At 43.7% G+C, this 24,805-nt stretch overlaps 1 protein-coding gene across 5 annotated transcripts in view; it reads right to left on the reverse strand.

The window, feature by feature from the left end:
- Window positions 1-24,805, reverse strand: part of MYLK (myosin light chain kinase) — a 212,911-nt gene that overhangs the window by 139,987 nt on the left and 48,119 nt on the right. The gene's annotated exons all lie outside the window — the stretch shown is intronic.

The following is a 24,805-nucleotide window of genomic DNA, read 5'->3' on the forward strand; positions in this document are numbered from 1 at the left end:
TATTGAGTGCCAAGTGGTAAGCACTTTCCTAAGTACCTGTAGCCTTATAGTAACTTGTTCAGAGAGAGATGTTTCCCCAAAGACGGGAAGATTAAGAGGGACAAATTCCAAGAAAAGAAATCACCTTGAGTTTCAGAGAAAGAAGTTTCCCCAAGGGCCCTCCAACCCCTGAAACTCAACAGGCTCTTCAGAATGGACTCATCTTTGGAGGAGCAGGATTCAGACCGGCCCATTGATGCACAGCCTTGGACCCAGAATTAAGGGATTTTAGCACTGGAAAATGCACGGAAAACATCACAAAAATCTCCCGAGAAAGAAAATGTTTGCATTATAAACTGGTGGTAGCAACAGCTTTTTTTTTTTTTTCCTACCCATGTATCCACTGCAAGACAAAAGAGAATGGACATGGATGGGACAAAACCACAATCTGCTGGATGACCCCAAACTGCATTTACAAAGAGAGCTTTCAATGACCTATAGCAATAATCCTCCTCACATCCCCAGCAAGGTCAGAGAGATGCTATATCGGTACAAAGGAGAGAGGGGGAAAGCAGGTACATGCATTACACATCGGCATCCAAACACAGCGACTCCCCTAAGCACGCCAATGCAGAAACAACCATGCTAACAGCTTCAGGAGCTGTCTTTGGACTGTGCTCGTTTCCATTCCCAGGCATCCAGCCATCAATTCATCCTCAAACCCATTTCTCAGCAGCCAGCATGCAAATGTCTTCCTAGGAAAAGAAGCCTGGAATCACAGAGAAAAAAGCCCCAACGTGAATAATCCCCTCTCTGGTTATTCCATAGTCATCCCTTCAATGCCACTTTATGAACCTCACAAGGCCTGCCTCCCCATCCTCCCTAATATGTAGTCTGGCCTCCATGAAAAACGCAAAAAAACAAAATCAAAACTTCAAATCAATCCTACCCATCTTATCTATAATTTCTGGAAAAAAAAATCCCTCTCTCATTGAAATCTAAACCATATTCATGACAGAGACTGAGTATCTGTGAGGGAATGCTCAGATTCTGAAGTCACTTCCCCCCGAAGCAGAAAACAATGTCTGAAGACACTGCAGCTTCACCCAAACATGTCCTATCTTTTGTCTTTTAATTTTTTTTAATGTTTTTAATTTTGAGAGAGAGAGAGAGAGAGAGAGAGAGAGAGCAAGGGAGGGGCACTGAGAGAGGGAGACAGAGAATCCGAAGCAGGCTCCAGGGCTCTGAGCTGTCAGCACAGAGCCCAACGCGGGGCTCGAACTCACGAACCATGAGATCATGACCTGAGCCAAAGTTGGATGCTTAACTGACTGAGCCACCCCTGTCTTTTTCTTTTTTTTTTTTTATAAATTTTTTTTTCAACGTTTTTATTTTAGGGACAGAGAGAGACAGAGCATGAACGGGGGAGGGGCAGAGAGAGAGGGAGACACAGATTTGGAAACAGGCTCCAGGCTCCGAGCCATCAGCCCAGAGCCCAACGCGGGGCTCGAACTCACGGACCGCAAGATCGTGACCTGGCTGAAGTCGGACGCTTAACCGACTGCGCCACCCAGGCGCCCCTTTTTCTTTTTTTTAAAGCTTATTTATTTTGAAAGTGACAGCGAGTGAGAGTGGGGGAGGGACAGAGAAAGAGAGAGAGAGAATCTCAAGCAGGCTTTGCACTGCCAGCGCAAAGCCCGACTTGGGGCTCAAACCCAGAAACAGTGAGATCATGACCTGAGCCAAAAACAACAGTCAGACTCTCAACCAACTGAGCCACCCAGGTGCCCCTCAAGTCCTATTGTAAGGTTGATGGTGCTGAACGGGGCCACATTCACTTGGACAGATAAGGTCTGACATCTATTATAATATGAAACAAAGTGTTAACAGTGGTTATCTCTGGGTCTGTCCTCTTTTTCTTTACTGAGTATTTTCTGGTATTTCTGCAAGTAACATAGCTGGCCTTTGTGAAGTAGAAAAAAAATGTTAAATGAATATATGTATTTCTTTTATATTACTATGTATAACGAATATATAAACATTCATTAATCTGTCAAGGCCCTCAAGGTACTTAAATCTAGCAATGGAAATAAAAGCACTCTGCAAATAAACATTATGCAACTTTGATGGTGATAAATATTGTGTACCCATATAAAATCACATCATCCTGTGACGCTATCTTGGCACAAAGGTTCACACAAAGGAACATCAGACAACAATTACTTTGTTAAAACATATTTTTAGGAAACAACTAATGAAAGACACTCTTTCCTACAAAAGGAAGCCCAGCCCGTTGGAAGTACTATAGTGATTTTGCAAACCACCATGGTCTTCTCCTCCACTCTGTTAGACACAGCCAGCTAACCTCCAGAAGATGATTAGCCTCCTGACAGTGTCACAGAAAGGGAGTGCAGAACACTGTAATGGGAGGAGATAAATCATTAACTGCACCAAAGGCATCGCTAGCATTCCATTAGCAAGTACTCTGGCCCCCTGCAGCCAGGCCACCTCTGGTGGCCCATCAGGCCCTGGGGCATCAATGATTAACTGGGACTTTGCAAGTATTCTAGACCTCAGGGACTCAGCTCCCTCTTTCAATGTTCCTCTTGCTTTCTACACCACCCTCTCCTCCTCTGCCAATTTACCCCTGAAATGTCCTGTTAAAATAAATATCCAGGAATTTTTAAATATGCTGAAACTGGCACCTCTTAGAAAGTTGCAGTCTGCAGTAGGACTTTTGTAGCACCTTGCACCTGAAGCACACACAAGGATTTCTGGGACCTTGCTCAGTTCCAAGGTCTAAATGATTTGCAACTCCAATTCTTATCTTCCTAATATGAGAAAAACCTTCCACCACTACCTAACATTACTTAAAGACAATCAGCTTTATGTAAACCCATTTTTACTGTCTGTCCACTATCCTGGACTCCTGGGTGAGAAAAAGAGAGAAGCCTGGGTTCACACCTTTGGGATACAAGACAACAGCCCTGCCTTCCCTGGGTGCCTTATCTGCCTTCATCACGAACCTTCAGCCAAGAACCCACAGCTAGAAATTTTGCAGTTTGGTCCCAGGTCACACTAAACACCCACTGATACTTCAGTTTTTAGAGGGCCTTCACATACAGAATCTCATTTCATTCTTGCAACACTAAGAGCGAAGTGTCTTGGGTTGGGGTATCCAGAAGCAGAACCCAAAATAAGGGCTTAGGGAATCCCATCTGTGAACCCTTAGCCAACACAGTGTCTAGGAATGGGTATACTGGCCTGGTGAAGGGGGTCTGGATAGGGCTCCAAGAGTGTCAGTGACACAGCACACAAAGCCAATCATATTATTAAGTCCAAAGGGCTGAGGAAAGAGGCCCAAAGAAGTAGATGATTAGTCAGGAAATGGCACATTAAGTGGAGATCTCTCTATTCCTCATTGTAAATTCATGTTTTTGGTAGGACAAATACTGTAGAACCTAAAGCACTGATAAGTGTCTTTTCTTTCTCTAATAGACCTTGAATCTCTCATTAAAGTAATATCTGCTCTCCACTTTGAGAAAAAGTCAAAGAGTTCATAAAAGATATGGCCAGGCCAAAAACAAGTCTTGGGTGTTCCCCCAGAGTAACAATCGGGCAGTGCTATAGAGTAAATGCTTGTGTTCCTCCAAAATTCATAAGTTGAAATTTAACTGCCAATGTGATAGTATTAGGATAGGGCCCTTGGGAGGTCATTAGGTCCTGAAATTGAAGCCTTCATGAATGGGATTAGTGCCCTTAGAAAAGGGATAGTGAAAAGCTCCCTCACCTCTTCCATCATGTCAGGACACAGCAAGAACAAGGAAGCAAGCCTTCACCAGACACTGAATCTAGTGGTGACTTGATCCTGAACTTCCCAGCCACTAGAACTGTAAGAAATAAATTTCTGTTGTTTAAGCCACCAAGTCTATGGTATTTCTGTTATGGCAGTGTGAACAGTCTAAGATAGACTGGATTAGTGCCATACGTGTGCCCAAGACACCCCCCAGGACATTCAGTGTGATACAGGGAGGGCAGCTTGAGACCTGAGGCCTGAGTCCTGGGACTGGCTTAGCTACCTAGCCTCTTCAGGTTGTATTCCTTCTTTCACAGAAGAGAAAACAGCTCCTGATACCTAAGGCCGTTTGTGAGATAGTATGTTTCTGAATAGTGACCCACTTAGCTTCCTGTCTCTCCCTCTAGTCTCCTCTGGGTCCAGCCCACAGCCTTCCTACCCTCTAATCCTCCATACAGGAAAACCAAGTGACCACAAGGAGACATGCTCATGAACATGAACAGCTAGCCTTGCCTTTTCACCATAATGAGTTTTTGGAAACAGCCCCACAGAGGGTCAATCTAAGGAGAATCATATTTTTGCCACAGTAACCACATTTAATTGGAGGTTGTGTTCTTGAACAAAAGCCTGGGATCAAATAAGTCAAGAGCATAACCAACAACTTGTCATAAAAATAAAGATAGAATAACCATAACCCCTATAATAATTTAAAATAGTAAAACTGTGCTCCAGTTCCATAAAATGTCCTCACGAACCTTTATGTCCTCAAAAGGCCTGTAGAGGGAATGGGGGCTCATTCTGTATGTGTTGGGAGATGAGGAGAAAGCGGGCAGTTGCTCAGCTGCTATGTTACACCCACTGTTATACTCGAGAGACATTTTTTCAAAAGCTGGTGCTGTTTTGAAATTTACTTAATGACCAAAAATGAAACATTCTTAAAGGCACTAAGACTCTTGATTTTTCTCTGCCATGTGTGAAGGGCTTTCAGTCTATTCCAAGGTGCTCAGGACAGGCTACCATGGCCTACCACAGCCTAAGGCCAGAGGAGCGATAAGCTCCCTGTCTCCACAACCCTGGCAAGACTCGGGGCAGCATGTCTGTCTTCTTAGCTTGGGGAGTGGTAGACAGGGGGTGATTTTGCTGTTTTTGATGATCTCCTGCAAGTCCTTTGTTTCTGGTCAGGCCTGTCTCCACATGCACACTGCAAGCCCACACAACTGAAGGCTGATGTTATCAGCCAAGTCGGGCAGGAGATGTATCTGAGAGTCCGCCCCTGTTGGAGATGGAGGGAGACCAAGAGGAGAGAAACCAGGATTGCACTGAGGCCAGGGTGAAAACAGGCCGCCCAGTGGGATGCTAGAGAGCTGAGAAGGTAGGTAGACAAAAGAAGCCATGAGCCGTGAGCTAAAAAACTTCGGGGCTGGGAACAGTAGACTCAAGGGGTTACCCAAGACTATCCATTGGAATCTCGTTGAGTCACTGAATCGATGCTGGGAATGGCTGAGCCCAGCAGATGGACATTTCAGAAACCTGTTAGGCAGAAGTTTCTCCCCTGAGCAGGACAATACCGACTCTGCAACATGACTGTCTACCGGCTTATAATTCCCTGACTGCCTGCAACACAAGATTCTGAACTTCTTACCCTATTTCAAGGCTGAACTTCTTACCCTATATCAAGGCTGATAAATTACTTGGTCAGGGCTGGTGATTTGAAAACTAAAAAATAACGGGAAATAAACCAATGGTGCCGAGGAACTGGTTGAAGAGGAATCCTCTGCCCCAACTCCAAGTATAAGCTCACTCAGATAATAAATAAATGCATATGATACACAGAAAGGAGAATGAAAACATTAACACCCCAAACAAATTCAACCACAAAAAATGTCTATAAAACTGACATCATGGATGTATTATGAGGGTGAAGAGTGAAGGGTGAGCCACGGGCATGGCATGACCAAGCTTGGGGGTCTGTGTCTGTGTTAGCAACTGGCACACAGCCCTATAGACAGGCAGGCACTTTGAATAATCCCGTTGCCAAAAGTCAAAAGCCTTAACTGAACACACAGAATCCATCAGGAAGAGATCAGACTAGCCAAAAACAGCAGTTAGTGAGAAGCTGAAATTCTGGCACACCCTGCCCCTAGTCCAAGGTGAAACAGTGAGGGCAAAAGTGGTTCCATGAGAAATAAAACCAGAATGTAAAGAACCATTCCTCAAAGTGGCTCAGCAAATGCCACATATGTCTTCAGGGACAGATGCCGAAAGTCTCCCTCTGTGATCAGCCACTTCCACTTTTTATGGCAAGTTCCATGGCCCAAGACATGGGCACCCCTGCACCCCTATATGTGCAAGTCTGAGAACTTCATGTTTCATCCCACTCAGAGCACAAGGCAGGCGATGTCTTGGCAGCCTTGGGTTACACCTCAGGCCCTTCAGAATCTTTCAAAAAAAATCTATTTTCCTTTATCTAAATCAAGCTTACCAATGCATGCAACTTTTTTTATTTGATTCCCTTTTAATGATACAAACACCTAAAAACACCTGAAGCAGTCCAACAAAGAAACAAAATCCTAAGTGTAACCAGGACTCCTTACATATTTGCTCTCCTAGTTCCCGTAACTTCATAGTTGCCTTATGACAGCAAGTGTCCTTCTGTTTAAACTCCCAGTTGCTCTGGGGTGGCTGCAGGATTATTAAGCCCTACCAGTAGCCTCTCTTCACAAAGCCCTGGGGTTCTCGGTTTACTCGTTCTCATGATGACTTTCAAGGACATGGCCTCTCCAGCTGATGAGGCTGGCCCAGGAGGTCTCCATTTCTGCTACTGGGTTGAGATATGCTCTCAGACATATTAAAATATTAACAGGAGGCATGTGGCATTGCAGAGATTTTAACAAATATGTGCTGTGGCTTGGTTTTGTTTGACTTGCTCGAGATTTCCTGCCCACCTTCCCCAGTGTAAGCCGCACACCCCATGCCCCTGTGCCTACCACACGGTGGGAACACTAGTCAGTCAGCTGCCTCCTGGCCAGTGTGCTTGGGCTCCAAAAATGGACACATGATCCAAGCCAGCCAATCAGAGCTCTTCACTGCAGTTTTAAGTTAGAATAAGGGGAGACCAAAGCTGTCTCTTTTCACAGAGATCTCAAGCTGGGAAGATGCAAGCCTGAAGCTATCTACAGCTATCCTCTTCTCCCGTCCCCGCCCCTGTGTTCTTGCCCCCACCCAGGAGGAGGAAGTCACCTGCTGAATAAGCCATTACACGCACAGTGAAGAAAAGAGATGGAGACCTTGCCCGACTGAACTGTGTTGGACTCAGGATTCACTCAGTTGTATAAGACAACTGATCTCTTTTGCTTAGCCCAGGTAGAGGTGGTTTCTGTCACTTGCAAACAAGAGTCCTAATTTGGGAAGGCATACTGTCTCTGGAATCAGACATATCTGTGTATGAATGCTGTCTGCACCGATTACCAGTTGCCTAACCTGGGCCAAGTTATTTAACTTATGTGGCCCTCAGTTTACACAGCTGTATGATGGGATGATACCAGTATCCACTTGCATGGAAAAGTTAATGATCAAATGAGATAAGCACATTATTAAGAAAGTCTACAAGTTAGATCTCTCTCTTCTCCTCAGAGTAAATAATTCTTCATAGTAAGGTACCCCAGAACCCATTCAGCTCCCAGCTTTATTGACAGTGTGAAAATGCCCTAAGAAACATGCATACTTGTAAACCTCCAGGCTTGCTGGGCTTCGTCCTGTACAATTCACATCCTTAAAGACACCCTCAAGGTGTTACACTCTCAATTAGGTAAAAACCTAATACTTTGAGAACAGCTTCTGCTTTAGTTGAATGGACTTATTATATTTACTTGGGAAGCGATCACTGTTCTTATGTAGCATCACAGAGCACATCTCACAACAAACACGCAGTCTGTACTTTTCACTGCACCACCATTCCACTCCTGTGACACCACGTGGACCCTGGAGACAGAGACTATCCCCTGACTTCTGCCTCACTGACTAATGCAGGCCTGGAATTTCAAGGGCATGGGTGAGTGTCAGAAAGGAAATAAATCTGGGGTAATAAATCTGGAGTTTCTAGCCAGTCGTGGCTGGACCTGGAAGGAGAGACAGACATACCTCACTGGCAGAACAGATGCATCTCGGGACTGCTCCCCAAACAATACGCAGACCATTTGGCAATGCCTCCTTGCCCCTCAAAGAGCAGAGCCCAGATACCATAAGACTCTAAAACTGGCCACAGGTCATACCGGAAAGGTCCTGTATGATGAGGACTCTCTGAGAATATGAAGTATTCCGTTTAAAAGCAGAGGTGGGCAAAAATTAGCCGAGGGTCCCAACCACCCCAAAACCTCTTGACTCGGTCCCCTTGGCTTGATTTCCAATTTTTAGTCTCTCCAGGCTGCCCCTCTGACCCAACACCTGCTCCACATACACGTTACCACACAAAGCGTGCATTCTGCCTGGATTCTCCCAGCTGGCAGGCTGTGAGGAAGGGAGGGAGCAGGTGGGGTTTTGAAAGTGGACCTTTCAGGCTGTCTGCATCAATATGGCCAGGAGAGGGTCTCTGCGATACTGTCAGAAAACACCCGGCACGAGGGGCAGACAGCAGACATAGGAGCTTGCTACTTTATGGCAGAATGTCCTCTCCAGGCCCCAGTTGCCCCAAAGTATCCTGATCCTCATAGAGAATCATGCCGGGTAAGGAGTCAAAAGTTGCTCCTTGTTCAATGTCAGTGTCTGACTGCCCGTCGGGCAGAAAAACACCATCAAACATGTTTTGCTTTTTTTTTTCCCCAAACATGTTTGTTTTTTTTTTAATGGTTTTATTGTTACCAAGACAATACACGTACATGGCCAAAATATCGGTTGGTACTAGAAGTCATAACAACAACAACAACAACAAAAAAGCAAGCCTCTGCTCCACCCCTCCCACCCCTGATTTCTACCTCCTTTAGAGAATCATCTTCAACTCTTGCTGCCATTCTTCTGGTATTTTCTCCCATATTTCTAAACAACAGCCATACATAACTACTACTTTATTCTTTTTAATCTTAGGGATTATTTCCTAACTTCTCTGTACGGAATCTGAGCTTTTAGCTCTCAAATCCCCCTCCCCCTTAAACACCTCCCCTAACCTCCAATAATAACATCACAAATTTTTTATGTCAATGTATAGTACTTTTTCATTTCAACTTTGCTCACTGTCCAGTTGCAGAGTATATTACAATTAAATGTTTTGAACTTTTCATTTTTTCTAGGGTTAATAACTGCCATACTTTTGTTTTTCTTAGCTTTTTTAAGAACCTCAACTTCTTAGGAGAACTATAAACTTCTTCTCAATAATGATCAAACACATCAGATAATTAATTCACCACTTGCTTTGATTTTGTTCTCCTTTGGAGATATCCTTCCTGGAATATTTTGTCCTCCTCCTCCAATCTAAACTGGATGCTTTCTAAGCCTGCTGGATAGTGGTCCTTCCCCATCTCTTGGACATTTCCTGGTGTCTATCAACATTTTGACTGAATATATCCTCTTCCAGTGGTTTCTTAAGAATGAATGCATAGAAGGTTACAATTTTCAAACCTGGCATTTTTGAGTGTCAATATTCTAACTTTATGCTCAACTTACAGTTCATCTAGGAATGGAATTCTAAATGGAAAAAAATTTTTTCTTCAACATTTTGAAGGTATTATTTCATGGCATTTGAAAGCAATGTCGCTGGCATCCAGTGTCGCTACTGACAGGTACAGTGCCACACCGATCGTTCATCTCTGATGTGCTGCGCACGCGCATGTGTGTATGTATGTTTTACTTCTAAACTTTTAGAATCTTCCCTTTTATCTCTGACAGTCTAAAATGTCATGAAGATTTGGCTTTGTGTGGGTGCTTTCTCTCTTCTTAAAAATGTTTACTTACTTTTGAGAGAGAGAGAGAGAGAGAGAGAGAGAGAGAAGGAGGAGCAAAGAGAGAGGGGGATAGAGGATCCCAAGCAGCCTCTGTGCTGACAGCAAAAAGCCTGATGCAGGGCTCAAAATCACAAACTGGGAGATCATGAGCTGAGCCTAAGTCTGACACTTAACAATCTCAGCCACCCAGGCGGCCCTGTGTGGGTGCCTTCTCTGTTCACTCATATTGGATCTTTGGTAATAGTCTTCTCATTATTGGTAAACTTTGTCTTTTGATTTTTAGGAATTTGTGTTTTGACAATTCTGGCTCCACTGTGTTTTTTTTAAATGCTCTTTTTCTAGAACTCTTATGAGTTGGATACTAGCCCAACCAGTTGACCCTCTACATTTCTTTTTTTTCTCACTTATTTCCTTCTTCCTTATTTTTGTTTTCTCCAGGAGATATGCTCAATTTTATTTTCCAGTCTATTGAAGTTATTATTTTGACTATCATTAACTTCAAAAAACTCTTTCTTTTTCAGTTTTTCAAAGCTGTTTTGAATAATAGCCTCTTCTTGTTTAATGGAAGCAACATCTTATCTCTAAGGTGAGATTAAATTTCTTCAAATTTTTCTGGTTTTTGTGGCCTCTATTTCTATCTGGTTCCTTTCTTGGTTCTTTTTGTCTCTTTCCTAACAGAGGCTTCCCTTGAACATCTGATGATCCTCCACTGATGTTCATATGTATAAGTGAAGAAATTAAAAAGCTCCATGCACACAGGTGGGGCCTTGGCAACTTGTTGGGCCTCCCAGTAAAGTGGTAAAAACCCTCAACTGTCAATTTTTGTGGAAATTCTCTCTCGAGATGATCTGTTTCCACAAAGAAGAATCTTCCCATTTGCTGCTTTGATGGTGGTGATGGGGACATGGTAATTACATCTGTCTACCAGCATTTAGCACTGGGAGTGAGGGAAGGCCATGAGGCTCTTATTTAGTATACTGACTTGCCCGTAGACCTCTGGCTTCAGCTGGGCCTTGTGTCCAGGAGTTGAGAGTTGGTCAGGTTCAGTCTCTCCATAGAGAACCTTTGGTCTTTCAGAGTGTAGAGAAGGAGTAGTGGTCTGGTGCACAGAGCACAGGAGGGGATCCAGGCCTAATTGATTCTTATTAGACTTTTAATCAACCCTCCAGTTTTCAGCTTCACTGCACAACCCAGGCTTTGAAAGTACTTGATGCCTCCAATTCCTCAGCCCTTTAGGAATTTTCTGGCACAACCTAGCTTATTTTTCTTGTTGTCCATTCCCCTAACCACAGGCACTGCACAACACAAAATGCTGAAGCCAAAGCCAGTCAGTCATCTATTCACTTTCCATTGTCCATCAACCTGTTGACTTCTCTCATCTGCTTTTGTTTATGTTGCCATAATTTTACAAGTTTCCATTTTCTTTTTTATAAAAGCACATTTTAAGGATGGTCATTATAAAAAAAAAAAAAACAGAAAATAACAAGTGTTGGCAAGGAGAAACTGGAGCCCTGTGCACTGTTGGGGGGAATGTTGGGGGGAACATTGTGGGGGGATGCGCACTGTTGGGGGAATGTAAAATGGCATAGCTGCTGTGGAAAAAAAGTATGGAGGGTCCTCAAAAAATTAAAAATATAACTACCATATAATTCAGCAATTCCACTTGCGAGTATAAACCCTAAAGAACTGAAAACCAGGACTTGAATGGTTATTTGCACAACCACGTTCGTAGCAGCATTATTCACAATAGACAAAAGAAGGCAGCAACCCTGGTTTCCATCAATAGATGAATGCATAAAACAAAAGGTGGTACACACATAGGATGGAATATTATTCAGCCCTAGAAAGGAAGGAAATTCTGATACACAATACAATGAATGAACCCTGAAGACATCAGGCTGAATGAAGTAAGCCAGTCACTAAAGAACAAATACTGCCTGATTCTACTTTTAGGAGGTACCCAGAGTAGTCAGAAAACAGAACGATGGTTGCTGGGGGTAGGAGGAGGGGGCATGTGGAATTATTATTAATAGGTATAGAGTTTCAGGTTTCTAAGATGAAAAAAGTTTGGGAGAATGGGTGGTGGGGGCATTAAGTGCCGCTGAATGGGACATTTAATCATGGTTAAAATGGTCAACTTTATGCTATGTATGTTTTACACGATAAAAAAAAAATCAATGAGTCATATGTATGTAGACTTATTTCTGAATTCTGTTTTATTTCAAATACCTATAGGTGTATCCCTTTGCCAAACACTACATTGCCTGTAACACAATAGCTTTAAGTATTAAAATCAAGAAATAAAAGTTTAAAAAATGTAATTGAGACCAAAGTTACTTCTCTATTTAAAAATTTTCCAATGGCTTCTTATTGCACTAGAATAAAATCCAGTCACTATGGCTCACAAGGCCCTGCACGACCTGGTCCCTGCCTAGTTCTGCCTCACTCTGTCCTTACCCACATAGGCTTTCTCTCTGGGCCAGGCAGTAAGATGAACACAGCAAGTTCTCCAGCCAGGAGTGGCTCCCGGTGTGCTGGATGACAGGGGTGCGCAGCCTGTCAGAGCATAGGCAGAGCCCTGAGAGAGGCTTGTGTGGAGGACTGTGGGAGCATATAGAGAGGGAAGATCATTGTGGTTACTACAGCAGGAATCCCAGGCCACCTCTCAACACAGTGCTGTGCTCCAAGGGAGCTGGGCTGGGCGACTGAAAGGGCTGGGTCCCTAGAACAAGCCATTCAAGCTTTACCAGAAGCCAGATGGTCCCCAGTAGCTCTGCTGATCCTTCTGGCAGCCCCTCAGGGACCCCATGCTGGGATGGGCCAGGAGAGGTGACTCCTGAACCAAGGAGGATCCCAGGCGGGGCGGTGCAGGTGCAGGCCAGCAGAGCCCTGGGGCTCCCTCCAGTTCTCTGAATGTCCCTCCACAGACAGTTCCGGTATAACCAGGGCAGCTATTTTGGCTTGATCTAGTCTGAGGTGAAGTTCTTACACAAGCTCAGGAATTTCAGGGCAGGACTCCAGGGGACACAGGAAAGAGAGAAGAAACAACTGCCAAGAGCCTCAAATGAGGTCCTACTGTGAGCATGCCTGTGCATGTGGTGCTTCACTGGGTGTGTGTTGGGGGCGTGTTGGGGGCAGGGGAATATCAGAGGGGTTTGAATCCTAGTTCAAAACACTCATTTAAAGCAGATTTAGACTTCCCAGTCCAAGCCACTGAAATTTATTTCTGAAGAAGCATCTAGAAAAAATGGAGGGGAAATGCTGCCCAGTTATTTAGTCAAAACAAAATTCAAACTTTCTCCCCCTCCCCCAAACTGCCAATGTCCCTTTCGCCTATGTGATCCTCAGGGATCCAGAGGGACTGGGGCCCAGCTGAGCTGGTACCAAGTATGTTCATCCCCAGAGGAGGCCAGCCCTGCAAATGGCAGCTATAGTCATTGCCCAGAAGTCTAGGTGCCTCCTACACCCCCAGAGCCGGTGAACAGGGTCAGTGGATCCTGATTTGGCCTAAACAACCCCCAGCTGGTAGAGAGGGATTCACAGCCAGTCCATTTCCAAGATTGCTGTAAGAGAAGCTCGAAGGTTTGCTATGCGGGGGGCGCTGCAGCCCAAATAGGCCTTCTTCCCCAACCCCTAGAACATCCCTAATCCAAGAAGGATGGTGAACAGACATCTACAGAAAGCTGGAGCATCTGCTCTCCTTTTCTTGTCACAGAGAACTGGAACAAATAAAAACAGTGCCACCGTTACATAAAAGCTCTTGTTACTAACGTGGGTTAAGGAGTCTGTAGGCAGGGCTTGCCCCCACCTCAGTGTAGGTAACTGCTGAGGCCAACCAGCTGAGAGAATTCCAGGTGCAGTCCAAGCAGCTGTTAGACACATTGGCAGGCACCAGGGTCACCCTTCATAAGGCCTTTACTGAATGAAGCAAGTCAGCCATAGTCACCTCCAGGCCTGACGAGAGGGGTGGGGAAGAGGTAAAGATGGGTGAGGTTGGTCCCCTGGGGAGTGGCAGGAAGTGGCAGGAGAAGCAAGTTCTAGGGAAGAATGTGCTGATGGGATGTTTTGGGGGGAAGCCGACTGTTGGGAGTGGTCCTGGGGGCTCCTGAGAAATTGCTTGGTTCATACTTTCTGTTGTTTGTTAAAAAAGGTCATCTTCAGGTTAGGTATGGGAAAAGGATCTGTAAACTTATGTCCCTAGAGAGCCCACGTTATTCCAGAAAAGCTTAGCTCCTTCTACCCACACCACTCACCTTCTCAGGGAGCCCCCAGACTCTGGGAATTCCTGTAACACTCCCTGCCCCCTCCACCAAGCCTGTTGCAGCCTGAACAAGTCAGGGGGTTCCTGCCCCGGAGACAGAGGGGAGCCAGGCCAGTCTACAGCCTAGAAGGAATGGGCACGCCTGGGGCCCCAGAACTCCTGGCCCCCAGAGAGCTGCAGGACGCAAGCATGAGAGCACTGTTTATTCCAAAGCCGTTTTCTGTTTTAAGAGCCTCACAGCTGGGTCCAGGGCCAGGGTCCCATTTCCAAAGTCGGTATTTTTTTCCTTCTTTTTGCTGGACAAGGAGAAATGGAAAAAACCAATGTTGCTTTGGCCCTCACTCAGCTTCTTTTGAACTGATTTTGCTGCCCCTGGCAGGATCTGCCACCAGGGTGCAAGCCACGAATGCGGGCCATGGCAGAGAGAATTCTCGGCTCTGACTGCCCTGCTGGGTCATCTGAGGGGAAGACCCATGGAACACAGGGAAGTCTGACTTGCGCGACTCACCAAGGCTTGCTCTAAGTCAAAGACCCCTAAGAGCACTCTGGGCTCAGACCACTGCTACTCCTCACCCCTGGCCACAAGAGGGCCTAGTTCTCCAAACACACCTGCAGATTGGATACTGGGGACAGAGCTCCGTCTCTTAGAAGGTAGTAATTATTTATAAAGCCCAGAAAAATATCCCAAAGTCAGAGCTAAATGCCAATACAACCAATTCTCTGTTATCTCCCTTTTGCAAAAGGAGATAACTATAGTTTTTATATTTGCATATAGGATGTGTCACACATCAGCTTTACCCTCCTAATTTTGCCCTTTCAAAAGCACACACCATACACTGCTAGGTGAATAGGACAGACACCCTAGCAATGTGCACGGCTAGTAGAACCAAGTGAGGAGAAAGTCCAAGATGCTCCATCCCTCCCCTCTGCCACTCCCCTAGGACCACTCCCTCCCTCTCTAGAAAGCCTCTCCAACTATCCAGCCCCCTCTGATCTCCCCCACCTCCCAACTTCCTGCACCTACACTATTATCTAAAGGGATTACATTTTTAAAGCCAGCAGACATTTATCTGATCTCAAAACGGACCGTTTAAAATCAGGCCTATTTCAGAAAATCTGGGGCAACCAATCGCCATTACATCACCTTTCATATTTCTTTCTGCCCCACAGCAAGCACGGTGACCATATTTTCCATAGAATCAGGACGCATTATCTGACAAGTGATTTATGGGCAGCCTCCAGGTGCAAAAAGGAGTCGGTGTTATAAAAGTTTCAACATCAAAATATTGGAACTCCAAGGATAGCTGGATGACTTTACTGGAAAAAGTGAGAATACTTTAAGTCAGAATGGCTCACAACAATCTGGGATGACAGCACCTTTACCACTAACACAGGTTATGATTTTGTTTATTCCAGGCACATTTGGCACCACTCCCTGTAAGACTGTGAGTTACTCAAGAGGGGGAACTAGACATTACACCTCTTTTGAAGTTCTCTCCATACCCAGCATGACTATTAAATCCACTACTGAGTGGATGGATGGTTGGCTGATCTCTCTTCTCTCCCAGCTCAAGTGTCATTTCAGAGACACCTTTCTTGATTTCCCAAATGAGGTCATGCTGTTATGTTCTCATGGCACTGTGTGTTCTTCCTTCAGGGTCTTATCACACTGTATCATTCATTCTATGCATGGTTACTCTCATCTGTCCCAGCAATAGGCTGTATCTGCTGCCCCCAGAAAGAACTATAATGGTTTGGTTCACCGATGAATCACCAACTGCTAGCACTCTGCTTGGCACACACTAGGTGATCAATAATCTGTATTTTTAAATTAATGACACAGTCTCTTTGGTAGGTCCCAGGACTCCATATTTCTCATCAACATTTTTATTAATTACTTGAATGAAGATTACACAAGTCTGCTCAGGAGAACTGAAGTTGGCATCAATACTGGCCCCCAGAGAGCTGCAGAGCATAACATGTTAGCTAACAGAATCAACATTCTAAAGGGCCAAAGGTCCAAATAAATAGAAATGAAAAGAAAACAAGTCATGTGAAGGTTCTAAATCCTCAACTAGGCAAAATCTGAGGTGGCGGTAGCTCACGTGTAAAAGGAGCTGGGCCAAAGTCTCCTAAATGCTACTCACTCTCAAGCCACTAACAAAGCACAGTGTCCAAATAAGGAGAAGGCAGTCCCATTCAGCCTGACCACCAGATACAAGTGCCACACATTAATGGAACACTGATGAAGGGGCTCATGATCCGCAAAGTGGTCACTGCCCTGTTGGCACCTTGTAGGTGTTCAACAGAAATTTACTGAAGGAACATAGAGATTAACTGATGGAAGTAGATATACTTAGCCTGAAATAAAACACACCAAATAAGAGCGTATCTGTTTTTAATATATGAAGAGCTCTTATCTAACAGACTCTCTGTGTTGTGCAGCTCCAGAGGACAGAACAGGGATATATGGGTCCATCATGTACGCAGGGAGATTTAGGCTCATACAAGGAGGGATAACATAAATGTAACATGGTAGATCCCCATCTGCACAAGCGTCCATAAGGAGGCTAGAGAACCATCTGGCTGGGATGTTGTCAGTCAGGGATACCTTCCAATCCAAGTCCCAGTTTTCTAAGAATTTAATGGAACTGAATGCATTAAGGTGAGAGAGGACATGAAAGAAATATTCCATTTGTAACATAAATAACCTTTGTGCTACAAATACAGAGCTTAGAATGATGCATTCCTTGAAGGGTTTCATAAACTCACTCACGAAACTATCTGGTCTAGCATCTTTTCAGGATGTATTTCCTCAACCTTTCCAGTTTCTTCCACGAAACTTTTCACGTTTTCAATTTCTTTTTTAGTCAATTTTGGCAGCTCCTATTTTCTTCGAAAAATCTGTTTCTTTCAAGATTTTCAAGTGTATTATCAAAGTTAAACATGAAAATGTCATTTTTGTCAACTCCAGATCAGTGGTTAGAGTCTCATTTCTACATTTTGTGTTTTTCTTTGGTTGGCCTGGTTAGGTTTACCTATGTCATATTTCCAAGAATAGTCCTTAAATTTATTAATTAATATCATTTTCCTACTTCATAATGAACTTACTTCTTCTATATAAATATCTTGCTTCTGTTTTTCTTCAGTTTGTTCTATTCTTTGATTTTATGAGTTGAAAGCATGGTTCATTAATTTTTAGTATTTTTTTGTTCAATAATAAAAGCATTAAAGTCTACACATATATCTCTGATATTGGCTTTATCCTGTTATAAACTAACTAACTACTCAAAAAGTAAGACTGTTTTCATATGTAGTAACTATTACCAGTTAGAAAAAGTACACACACACACACACACACACTTCATCTAGGAATAAACTTAGTAAGTGCAAAGTTCCCATATAATGACAGTTTCAAAACTTTCTAAACAACGTATGTTTTGAATCAATAATGAAAAGTACTTCGCCCTTGGTTTCAAAGTAATCAGTGGGATTATGCTATTAGATATGGAAATGTTAAAAAGCTATAATAATTAAAACCATTTTGGTTCTGATACAAGAGTATACATAGTGGTTAGTAAAACACTCCAGAAAATCCTAAAACAAATTTTATACATGAGACTTTAGCATATGATAAAAGTGGCTTCAAATTAATGGGAAAAATTGGATTATTAAATATGGATCACTTGAAAAAAATCTTAGTCAGATCCCTGCCTCACACTATACATAGAAACATCCATTTTGGTTGAAATAAAATATTAAAAGTAAAAAAAAAGAAAAGAAATGCAGATATAATCTTAGAGATCCCAAGCTTGACACTAACGGCAGAACCCATAAAAGTATGTAACTACAAGGGTGCCTGGGTGGCTCAGTCAGTTAAGCGTCCGACTTCGGCTCAGGTCATGATCTCACAGTTTGTGGGTTTGAGCCTCACGTCGGGCTCTGTGCTGACAGCTCAGAGCCTGGAGCCTGCTTTGGATTCTATGTCTCCCTCTCTCTCTGCCCCTCCTCCACTCATGCTCTGGCTCTCTCTGGCTCTCAAAACAATGAATAAACGTTAAAAAAAAAATTTAAGAATGCTCAACGTCACTCCTCATCAGGGAAATACAAATCAAAACCACACTCAGATATCACCTCATGCCAGTCAGAGTGGCCAAAATGAACAAATCAGGAGACTGTAGATGCTGGAGAGGATGAGGAGAAACAGGAACCCTCTTGCACTGTTGGTGGGAATGCAAGTTGGTGCAGACACTCTGGAAAACAGTGTGGAGGTTCCTCAAAAAATTAAAAATAGACCCACCCTATGACCCAGCAATAGCACTGCTAGGAATTTACCCAAGGGATACAGGAGTGCTGATGCATAGGGACACCTGTACCCCAATGTTTATAGCAGCACTCTCAACAATAGCCAAATTATGGAAAGAGCCTAAATGTCCATTAACTGATGAATGGATAAAGAAATTGTGGTTTATATACACAATGGAGTACTACGTGGCAATGAGAAAGAATGAAATATGGCCCTTTGTAGCAACGTGGATGGAACTAGAGAGTGTTATGCTAAGTGAAATAAGCCATACAGAGAAAGACAGATACCATATGGTTTCACTCTTCTGTGGATCCTGAGAAACTTAACAGAAATCCATGGGGGAGGGAAAGGAAAAAAAAAAAAAAAAGAGGTTAGAGTGGAAGAGAGCCAAAGCATAAGAGACTCTTAAAAACTGAGAACAAACTGAGGGTTGATGGGGGGTGGGAGGGAGGGGAGGGTGGGTGATGGGTATTGAGGAGGGCACCTTTTGGGATGAGCACTGGGTGTTGTATGGAAACCAAGTTGACAATAAACTTCATATATTGAAAAAAAATTTAAGATATGTGACTACATAAATTTAAACCTTTGTACAAAAGTAAAGCCATGACCAAAATTAAAAGGTAATCAAACTAAAAATATCTAAGTTATATACAGAATACAAAGGTGGAGATTCTTCATATATAAAATGTCTATATGTCTAAATAAAAAGAACACATAATGGGAAAAGTAAAGGATATTACCAAGAAGTTCATGATGCAGCCAAATATACAAAGAAATGTTTAATTTAAAGGCAGCAAGCAAATGTAAAATAAAATGTAATATCTTTGATTAAAGTATGTTAATAATTAGTGATTACTAATACTTATGAGAGTCGGGGAAAGTTAAATTTTTAAATGTTACTGATGTGAGGGTAATAATCTGATCTTCATTTTTCTTTCTTATAAGATTAGCATAGTCATGCTGATTGCATATGGCTACCTTAACAGTTTGGAAATAGCCATCAAAAGACTTAACAAGATTCACTAAGTCTATTATCTGCCTTAGGAATTATCAAAGATGTCCTGGAAAATGGATGTAAGTTTAAGTTATTTAAAAGATTAAATACTAGAAATCCAAAGCCTAATACAGTCTATTTAAAATAATTACAATATGGGGCGCCTGGGTGGCGCAGTCGGTTAAGCGTCCGACTTCAGCCAGGTCACGATCTCGCGGTCCGTGAGTTCGAGTCCCACGTCAGGCTCTGGGCTGATGGCTCGGATCCTGGAGCCTGTTTCCGATTCTGTGTCTCCCTCTCTCTCTGCCCCTCCCCCGTTCATGCTCTGTCTCTCTCTGTCCCAAAAATAAATTAAAAAAACGTTGAAAAAAAATTTAAAATAATTACAATACAACAAGAAGGTAAAATACTATATACATTGTTAAAAATTATAATCTTGAGGCATGTAACAAAATGTTCATTAAATAATAAGTAAAAAGGGAGCTTACAAACTATAGTTTTTTAATATGGATAAGATGTCATTTAATAACCACATACTTTCTTCCTGTTATAAAAGAAAAAATTAGCAGGAAATCTACAAAAATGTAAAAGCTATTATCTCTAGTGGTGGGATTCCTTGCTTTTCCATGTTTTCTGTATTTTCAATTTTTACTTTTACAATGAATATATTCTACTTTCAAAGCACCAAAAAAGTTGAACAACTTAGGTTCAAATTATGCAAATTTGCTAGGAGCACATTTTGATGAGACTAAAAAAAAGAGACTAGCTGTGAGTCCCCTCAGAAAGGAAGGCTGAGAGAATGACACCCCATCCTTTATGAAAATTCGGCTGAAGTCAGCATGGCTGGTGACCATTTGGAATGAGACCAAATGGGCTCTGGCTGTAGCAGAGCAGGCAGCGTGCTCCATGGAAGGCCCTTCACAGCGGTGGGCGGGGGGGGGGGGGCTTCTACATGGGTGCCTGGAACAGCGTCCTCATTCCCTACCTGGAGCCCAGCAGGACAGCTCAGAGGACTTCAAAGCACAATGGAGTCCATGTGCCACTCGCCCAGCAGGCAGCCCTCACCTCTGCCCAGAGAACCTCACAATAGTTAACTCATCCTGCAAGGACTCAAGTCAGTGGTTAACTCCAAGCCCTGAAAGAAATACTAACTGGCAGTCCTAGATAAATCCTCTCTGGTTTAACTGGTTTCAACCTTTAAGCTGGAGTCTGCAGCTGGGCAGAGCCACCGCCTGTCCCCAGCTGAGGCTGCCAGGGCCCTTGGCAGAGTCCTGGGGCTGAGCTCTGTCCACAGAGCAAGACAGCTCTGGGGCATGGAAAAGCAGGGAGAGGCTGGGCGCCAACCTCCTCCCCAGCTGTTTTCAATAAGGCTCCACTTCTGAGGTTGCTGGCAGACCTCTGGAAAGATCTAAACCAACCTCACATAATGTTTTCCATCAAGCCCACAATTAAGTGATATTCTCTTAACTCATGAACTGCACACGAAACCTTTTTCCTGTCACTTCTCAGCTCCTCTCCTAAGCAACGTATAAGCAGGTCAGGCTGGGGTTCTAACACTTTTTCAGGGTCACAAAGACCACAGCACAGGCCTTCCAAGGCCTTCCACTCTTCCTCCTGCTACACAGGATGGAGGGGATGGACGTTTGACCTCACTGTGCACATCATTTCACTTAATCCTCCCAATAGACCTGGAAGGTCCGCATTACTATGCTAATTTTACAGGTAAGGAAAATGAAGGTCAAAGCAGGTAAGTTATTTGTACAAGGTCTCTAAATTCATGCTTTTTCCACTGTAGCCTTTCAGGGGAGTAATAGGATCACAGGCAAGAAGGTTCCAGATATCAAAAAGCTATTCCAATACCACCTAGTCTTTTGACAAGATTTTTCACCAGTGCCCCTTCCCCAACTCCCACAGGAGTATTCTTGAGAGCATAATTGAGCACCATGTCCTTCTTTTGTGACTGAATAAATTAACGATATAAATTAATAAATTGATAAATTAACCAGGACTGGGAAGCCAGCACCAGGAGGTGAAGCCAGAGGACAGTTGCAGACTGAGGCCCAATGAAGGATTCTGGCTCGGAGAGAAGTGTGGCAGAGACGGGGAAGAACCAGACCGAGAGGTGAGGCAGGAAGATGCTGGCGGAAGGGCATGCCACGAGGACAGAGTGTGCACAACACAGATGCAGGAGCAGATGGGTCCTAAAGACTGGGGCTGTCTCATCCCTCACTGATGCCAGTGCCAGCTGAAGACTGGCCTAATGGAAAGCATTTGAACTTAAAAATGCCCAAAGCCTTTCTTCCACGAATCCCCCTGCTATAAACCAAGCTAACCCAGGATATGGCATTGAAAGCCTCATATAAAGATGTTCGTCAGAATTTAATTTGTAAAAGGAAATATTAAAAATAATCTAAATAACCACCAGTAGAGAAATGTCTCAGTAAATGGTGGTATGTCGAATTTAATGGAATATTAACCATTAAAATTATGTTGACAGTGATTTGAAGAACGAAGTGTTGGGTGAAAAAAGCAGGGTACAAAACAGTATGAATGATTTTAATTATGACTATCAGTGATTAAGCACTTATTTATACGACATATGCAGCAAATATACTTTCTTTAAACAATGCCACAATATGGGTAGTAGTATTCCTATTTACAGATAGGAAAGTGACTTCCAGAGTAACTAAGCAAATTACCCAAGGTTACAGCTACAAAAGGATGGGACTGAATTCAAAATCAAGTCTGGCCCCTGCCCCTATAAATCCTATAGTTATCCCTATCTTGACAACAAAAGAAACCCCCAGCTTAACAACGAAACACAAGAACCATCAAACAAAATTATAATATAGCAAGGTGGAACAATGAGTAAGTAGTTTTAAGCTTTTTTCTACTTTTGCTTTTCTAAATGTTCTTAAATAGCATATTATATTTTTACTTTAAAACATTCTTAGAACAAGACTTTTAGAGTGGTGTTATGGCAGACCAGTGATCCTGATCATATTACTGGTATAATGCCTATCATTTTATTAGGCAACTACTATGTGCTGGCACACTTCTATTGTATCAACCCTCCCTCCCAATCATGCTGTGAAATGGGAATTATTATTCCCAGCTCATCTGTGAAGCTTAGAGAACTAAGTAGAAGAAATTCAAACCCAGATGTCCTGGCTGCAAAGCCCATGGTCTTTCTACTCCTCCCACGGCCCCAGTGCACAAGGTATGCACAGAGGTTCTCTGTGTCCTGCCCTGACATTTTATGACCATTTGAGCCTTGGCAAGCACATGCTTATGAGCACAGGGCTGGCCACTTCTTCCTGAAGAAGAAGTCAAGGTGAACTAGGCCTCCCAGAGGCACTGATGGCCTTCAGCCACAGCAGGAGTTCTGTCTACTTACCGCCCCCCGTCCCCCAACTTCTACCTCTGGAGGCCACACCTCTCACCTGACTGGGGGCACTGAGAGGTTCAGGGAGCATGAAGGAATATAGAACAGAGAGATCTCAGGGCCACAAAGGAGATGAGGTGAAGAAAAACAGGTGAGCCAGTTTGGGAAAAGGCAGGGCAGATGACCATGGTGAGTTTTAGGAGAGAATCACAGGAGAGAGGACTGTGACAGAGCCAGGGTCCTCTATTCTTCTGCCCAAATAGCATCTCTCACTGCTTTAAAAATCTAGATCGCTCCCCTTATTTGCACAAGGATAAGTACGTACATATCCATAGGCACACACCATCTCAAGACCCCCTACTACTTATGTCCTGTGATGGCACCTCCTGAGCAACCAGTTTACTTTTTTTTTAAATGCTTATTTATTTATTTTGAGAGAGAGCAAGAGAGAGGGAGGGAAGGAGGGGCAAAGAGAGAGGGAGAGAGAGAACCCCAAGCAGGCTCTGCATTGCCAGTGCAGAGCTCAACATGGGGCTTGAATTCACGAACCATGAGATCATGACCCGAGCTGAAATCAAGAGTCAGATGCTTAGCCGACTAAGCCACACATGCACCCTGAAACTGGTTTACTTTTTGAGGACAAAATGGTTCTTGCGCCTGATCATGATTTTTAGGAAGCTTATAGTCAAATTAGTAGCCCATCTTTTGCAACTACACAAACTGTAGAGCACTCATCTCTGTGTGCTATTCTTACCCCATATCTTCCCTTTGCTCTTTTCTGATCCCTTAACTCCATCCCAGTCGAAGATTCTAACCATTATAAAACTTAATCTTGTATGAGGGTACACCCAGGGTTTAGGGAGGAGAGGCAAAAATCTTCCTTTTTATGTATAAGGCACAGATATGCTCTGTATCTGCTTATGTACTAAATGTATATACATGTGGATAAGCAGGTACAGTGAGAACCACTGATCTATATGAGTCAACCATGTGCTTGCACAGCCCATCAATTAAGAGAACATCTTCTCACAGAGCCTGGGTGGCTCTGTTGGTTGAGCATCTATCTGACTTCAGTTCAGATCATGATCTCATGGTTCGTGAGTTCGAGGCCCACGTCAGGCCCTCTGCTGTCAGTGCAGAGCCTGCTTTTTCGGATGTCCCCTTCTCTCTTTGCAGCTCCCCAGCTTGTGCTCTTTCTGTCTCAAAAATAAATAAACATTTTTTTAAAAAAGAGAGAGAACACCTCCTCAATTGTCAGATACATCATTCCCAGAAGGAAGATTGTACCTCCTTTTCCACTGCTTTGGCCATTCCCACAATGCTCCCCAACATGAAGCAAGGCCTGAGGTCATGACCTTTGCTTCCAATGGTTTCCCTTTGGCGGCTTAAAGAATAACCTGTATGGGATGTGAATGTGTTCAGATGCAAATTTCTTGGTCTCACCCCCTTGGGATAAGGTGTGGGAGACTTCAAGTGCCCCAGTGGGTTCTGATGGACCCCTTGTAAGAAACCACTCTACACAGTGTCTCCATCAATGACTCAGGTACCTAGATGTCCAGATTTCACCCCAAGCTTCCAATAACCATACCTTGGCTGGAAATGAGCAGGTAGAAGTGTAGTGGTGGCTGACCTGACTTTATTATAAAAGAGCTTTGCCCCAAGTAAGTCATTAGTCAAGTGCCAGCACTGGTTATATGTGTGTGTGGCTGACGGGCACTGGGCCATTATGTTCACCACTTCCAGAGACCAGTATCTCCCCTCTCCTTCCTGGACTTAACTTTGGCAGGTCACCCTGCCCTCTGGTATTCCGTGGAGTGGTGTCTGCCTCTGAGCAGCCTGCTTGTGGGGGCTGCAGCCGGGGGAACCAGTCCCCACGGCCTCAACCTCCCCTCGCTGCTCACGGATGATGCAAGCCCTGCATGACAGGCTGTGGAAAGTATGTTCAGGTGCCCGGCTCTGCTCAGCCTAATGCCTTTTAAATCAGGATCCAGATTTGATTTGCTTTTCCTTGCCTTCCTGGCTCCAACTCTCCCAGTCTCATTTTTTACTCCCCTGTCAGGCTTCCCAGGGTTTGGGGCTGAGCTTGCCAAGTCCTTCACATTTCACAGGCAGCCCTGCCTCCCAAGCCTGTGCCTGCCATCTCAAACACCA

This window comes from Prionailurus bengalensis, chromosome C2, assembly GCF_016509475.1.
Source record: "Prionailurus bengalensis isolate Pbe53 chromosome C2, Fcat_Pben_1.1_paternal_pri, whole genome shotgun sequence".
In the NCBI taxonomy this organism is placed as follows: Eukaryota; Metazoa; Chordata; class Mammalia; order Carnivora; family Felidae; genus Prionailurus; species Prionailurus bengalensis.